Source organism: Aedes aegypti, chromosome 3, assembly GCF_002204515.2.
Source record: "Aedes aegypti strain LVP_AGWG chromosome 3, AaegL5.0 Primary Assembly, whole genome shotgun sequence".
Taxonomy (NCBI): Eukaryota; Metazoa; Arthropoda; class Insecta; order Diptera; family Culicidae; genus Aedes; species Aedes aegypti.
Genome location: NC_035109.1, coordinates 104,384,262 through 104,390,402, shown reverse-complemented (window position 1 = coordinate 104,390,402; position 6,141 = coordinate 104,384,262).

The following is a 6,141-nucleotide window of genomic DNA, read 5'->3' as shown; positions in this document are numbered from 1 at the left end:
AGATTTGAAAGGCTGAAAAGAACTCAATGCCCATTCGACCCTCGAAGGCGTGAAGATTTCACAAGCTTTCTGATAGGCATTTATCGACCATACATGTCTTGCCTCATCTGAGACCTGTTCTTCATCCGAATATGGGATCGATTCAGGGAAATGAGTTCTCATCATTACTTCCAGTGTTTCAGAAGAGTCAACAGTATAACTGCCGTCTTCTTTTTTAAGGCAACCTAGACCATTTGAATGGTCTTTTGAAAGGACTTTGTGCAGCCTTGCAGCTGCAGGAGCGTTGTTGGTGGTTTCACATACCCGTCTCCAGTCCTTACGTTTGGCGTGCCTTAGTTCTCTGTTGTATTCTGTTAGGGCTTTTTTGTATCCAACCCAATCTAAAGTGATCTTTGCTCTATTGAACAACCGCCTGGATTTCTTCCTCAATCCTGCCAGCTTGTCATTCCACCAAGGCACATCCCTGTTAGATGACCTTTGTTGAATAGGACAGCTAGCATGATAAGATGAGACCATTTGGTCAATGATCCCATCAGAGGCATTTTCCAGTTGTGAAACAGTCGTGAACTGTTCACCGTTATACGAATTCTTATTCGTTAAATGAAAACGATAGAGATCCCAATTGGTTTTCTTCGGGTTTCTATAGCTTTCTGTTATTTCTGATCCAGCTTTAAAATCGAACCGGATTTGTTTATGATCTGACAATGATTCTTCATCAGAAACATGCCAGTTCACAATCTTCTCCGATAACAAGTCGCTACAGATCGTGAGATCAAGAACCTCTTGTCGGATAGAGTTTACAAAAGTAGGAGAATCACCTCTATTACATATGTCTATGTTGTTTGACGACATGTAGTTTAAAAGATCTTCTCCTCTTTTATTAATATCGGTGCTGCTCCAAATTGTATGATGGGCATTTGCATCGCACCCTATTATAAATTGGGCATTAATTTTCTTACAGTAGTTGACAAAATGAACGACAGAGCATGGAAACACATCTTCAACATCTCCAGGAAAGTAAGCAGAAGCAATACATACCTCCGTTTTCCCACGGATAGTTGGCACCTCTACTTTGATCGCAACAATGTCTCTACGGATAAATTCTGTGATTGGGACAAATTTTGTGTCCCTATTTACAAGAATAGCCGTCCGTGGTTTGGACTGAGTTTCGTCGTACAAAACTCTACAACTGCTCGAAGGGCAACCAAGTACCCTTCCATTATTTACCCAGGGCTCTTGAATTAGTCCCACATTGATATTTTCCTTGGTGAACCTTCTGCTGAGCACTGCTGATGCGCCCTTTGCATGATGAAGGTTCACCTGGATAATTTTGATTCGATTCATATTACATTAACATGCTCCCACTCGTATCAAGCCTCTGATTTGAGGCTAAATATGAGTAGCCGATTATTTCGGAGAAGTACAAGGTCAACTGCGCCATTGCTCCGGGTAGCACAGTAAGGGCATAATACTGTGGAGGGTGCCCTGGTACTCCACAGGCACCGTTCACGGTTAGGTTTCTTTTGACCCCCCCTAACCATTCATTCCTAGGCACGGTATGCTTTTAGCCGCATGACACCATGAATTAGGGGCCACCTGTATGATGGACTTATACCACCGGAACAGGCAATCCGTAGTATTATTTCTAGCCTTGTTGCAATCGGCTACCGACACTACACGGCTATCTAGGCTATTCGAATATAGAAGCTGATATTGAGGATCAACTTCCACCCAAGGAAAAATTGGTAGCTTTTAAGATACCTAAGTGTTTAATACAAGCTGCATAGCAGCAACCATTGCTGAACAAATTTTTAGTTGAATCATTAATTGAATAAAATTAATTTCCGCTTATAAAAAAGCTGTTATTCCACTTGCAGTTTGTGTTTTGAATAAGAGCTGAATAAACCTCCGAAAATGCAAATATAGTAGCTTTTGTTCTACAACACATAAGAAGTTTAACAATTGACTGATTAAAAGCTTCTATAGGTTGTAGCCATCATTTTAGTAGAACATTGAACATTTGATTAACAACAAATCGTACAAAAGTTTCAGTGTCTAATACTTAAAATGTTGACCAGCATGATTAGTAAAACTTATAAACAATGTGAATAACAGTATATGAGTATGCTCTTATTCAAGCAAAACATATTATGTCTTTTTATATTATTTTCAAATGTTTTTCAAATCAAATCCAAGACGTGTATGCGATGGATGGATTAACGTAATCAGAGGCGCGTCCACGTTCCAAACCATGGGTAGGACAAACGTTGGCAAATATTTTGTGCACAGTGAAGCTGAAACCAATTTTAACCCTAGACTGGAAATTGAAAATAACTATACTTGGAAGACTCAAACAAAAAGAAGTAAGTGACATTTTGGTCGGTTTTAAGTTGAGTTGATGAAAATTTTAAGCATTCTAGAGATATTCTCAGGTGATTTTCCCGCTCAACAGAAAAATGACACAATTCATAGAAAACCGGTTTGTTTTTTTTTTTTTTGACTCCCATATAACTTGTATAAAATGGAAAATTGCTGAAAAAACTTCAAAGTAGAATTTCTTCAAACTAGGTTTTTGTCACTGACAGCTCTTTGCTTCTAACTCCCTCACTTTCATGCCTGTCGTTACCACAAGACTAAGACAGCTTAATGGCTTCACAGGGCTGGTAGTAACTATATTGAAAACTATTGCCGTTAAAACAGACGAAAATGGAACCAAGAAAACAAAACGAAACCTGATGGGAGCCAAGAGATAAGAGTTTGATTCTTCATAGCATCAGAGCAGACATTTCTCTAAAGTCTAAGATTTCTATTTCAAAACACATTGTAACATTACGACCAGTATTACAATATTTGTTTTTTTTTTCATGATTTCATCTAGGAATTTCATCAGAAACCTTTTCAGATATTTGCCCAAATTTTCAGATATTACTCCGGAAATTTGTGAAAGAGTTTTTTAGTTATAATTTTACAAGGAATTTCTCCACGAATTTTTCTAGGGAATTTCTCCTATTTTTTTTTTTTTAGACACCTCAAGAAATTAATCAGGATTTTTCCAAGGTGAACCACAGAAATGCAATGTAATTTCTCCAAAGATTATTTCAAAAATCATCTGAATTCCTCCAGTTTTTTTAGGAATGTTTCAAGAAAGTTCTAACTTCTCCACACATTTTATCCAGTCATCCATCGATTTTCTTAGGACATCCTTCAAGATTCCCAGTCTTCTAAAATTCAATCAATAACTTCTCCAGAAATTTTTAGGGATTTCCAGTAAAATTGTTTTTCATTTTTATATAAGATTTCAACTAGAGATTTCTTTAAAAATACCTTCTACAACTGCTTAGAACGAATCTAAGATTTCAACAGAAATTCATCTCGTGATTCTTTGGAATTTTCTCAAGTCTTGGAAGCTTTTTTATGAATTCTTCCTGGAACGTTTCCAGGGAAACGCCAAGGAATTTTTTTTGAAAAATAAATCCGTGAGGTATTTCCAAAATTCAAGAGTAACCTCTGATAAAACTTGAATAAGGATTTAAGTTACCCTAATGAACAAGGATCTTTGAAATAACTCCTGAATTCTTGAGGAAGTTCTAGAAGATTTCCTAGATAATTTGCTAAGATAAACAAAAAAGAGTCAATCGAATCTCGGTTCAATTCCGCAGGATTTCCTAAAGAAATTTCTCGAAAAAATATTGAACAGAATCTACACAGAAATTTATGGAATTATTAAAAAAAAAAAAAAACAAACGGGTGTAAAAACATAAATAAGCTGTTGAAGATTACATGGGAATTTTTTGAGAATTTTTTAAAGAAATGTAAGGTTAAACTGCAAGAGTAATTTCTGGGAGGGAAAGTAGATGAATTCTTGATGGAATGAACAGGCGTAGGAATTTTTGCAGGGTTTCTTGAAAGAAAAACCTTAAGCTACTTTTTCAAACACTATGGAATAAATCTTTGTGGATTTTCTCGGAAGAAATTTTGTAAAAATCTTTGGAAGATATCCAAGAAAAAAAAATGGGGCATTAACTGGAGGTAGTAAGTTTTTGAGATCACAAGAATTTCCTGGAATAAATTCTGGAGAAATGCCGCTAAGCATCCTTTGAAAAATCTGGGAGAAGTGGTAGAGAAATCTCTCTCTGTAGGAGGCCCTGAAAGTTTTCTGAATAAAATGACTATGCTGATTCCTGACGCTTTTCCTCGCGGAATCTGAGACGAAATACTTGAAGGGCCTGTTGAACCCACTAAAATCTCTGAAGGTTTGTTTGGAGCTTGTAAAATTTTGCAACAGAATAAGACAAAATAAGACTTTAGAGACCATTTTGGTGGATATGGATAGAGACCTTCCTTTAAAATATACACTTGCATTAAAATGGATACAAGTATCTCAAAAGAAACATACTAGCAGTCCTTGGACCAGTTTTTGTTACCATTCATATTAAATCAATATGAATATTCATCATATTTTTATCCTATTAAAATCAATTTTATTAAACAAATTTGAAAAAAGTAGACTAAACTGACCAAATGTTTCATCACACAGAAATATAAAGTATTTCGCTTTAATTTTCTTCAACAATTTTGAAATAACAATCTTTTAAAAATTGTCGTAATATGCTCTAAACATGTTTATGGATGATGCCACAAAATATCAGTAGGAAGTTGATTAAATCATTTTTCAGGAATTAACTTAGAACTACTGCTAGAAATTTCTACGGCAATTCTGAGCCAACCAAGGACTTCTAGAGACTGTACTTTGGGAGTTATATAGAAATTGTTCTGAAAATCATCAAGATGCCATAGAGGATTGCTTCATTTGTTCTTCTTACGATTAAAGAAGTTTCTTGTAGTATTTTTAACAATTAGAACTTTTGGGGGAACAATTAGTGCACAAACTAATGTCACGTTTAACTTGCCATGAGACTACCATGAAAACCCTTATCGTGTGTTCCATGCTCCATAAGAATAAGAACGACGTTGATCGAGTTGGTATGTATATTTAACAGATGATAAATAGTTTAATTGATTTTTCATGCTTACTGTTGAACTTTTATTTTTTTTGTTGAATCGTGGGTAGGACACTCCTTTGACTGTCCTACCCAGGAGTTTTTGTGCGTAGTACATGTCCTACCTGTCCTACCCACTTCCCGCGCCACTGAACGTAATGGACATAATGGCGACGTAATGGATCAACGAGGGTAAAGTTCGAATCACATTGGATTAAAAATACAAAAATTTAAATTTTCTTAATGTAGTGACCATCATCTGCGACGTTATTGATATCGGAAAAAGTTACTAATCATAACATTTTTAATGATAATCGAAGTATAAACAATAATTTAACAATAGTTACATGAAAGTGGTTACCCAACTTACAGTCAAGTGTCACAAATAAACATACATAGTTAATTATTGTTGAATAATGGTGACAGCTGAAAAAATGCCCTACAAAGAGCTGAGAAGATGGTATTGAGATCCAAATTTAAGTCAAGGTTCAACATTTTTCATTGGAATGAATAATAGTAGAATCAACACTTATTAAACTTCTCCAAAGAATCTCTGCCGACTTGTCAAGATTGTTTTACTAATGAGTTGAACAAGTCATTTTTCCTTCTAATAAAGAGCCAATATTCCACCAAACAAATATAATTGTGTAAACAGATGTACAGGAGACGAACTAACGTTTTGATTGCTTCGCACTTCAGCTGTTTCCATGTTTAACATGAACATGATTAAAAGCTGAATAGGTGTTTTATAAAATCCTAATACAACATAGATATATCATCCGAGCAGGTCATCCAAAGAAGTCCAAAATAACGATTACTAAACACATTGTTCAGCAACAAAGAAGCCTTACAAAAGAGGTCACACCATAGCCAAATTTTTGAAAAATGGACAAAATATCTAAAAATTGCGTTGTATTCCTAATGTATTGCAATGTTCAACTTACTAATATTATTATTAATCTTTATTTGAGTGGCTTTTCGCCCTTGGCGAATTCGCCACTAACTTACTAATATATAAAAACATGTTGGATACAATAATAACTGATGCTTTCTCAATACAATATTCAATTATGTTTAGAAAATATTTTGAATCAGTCTTCTGACATAGGATTATTGATAGAAATATATTTTATATTTGTAT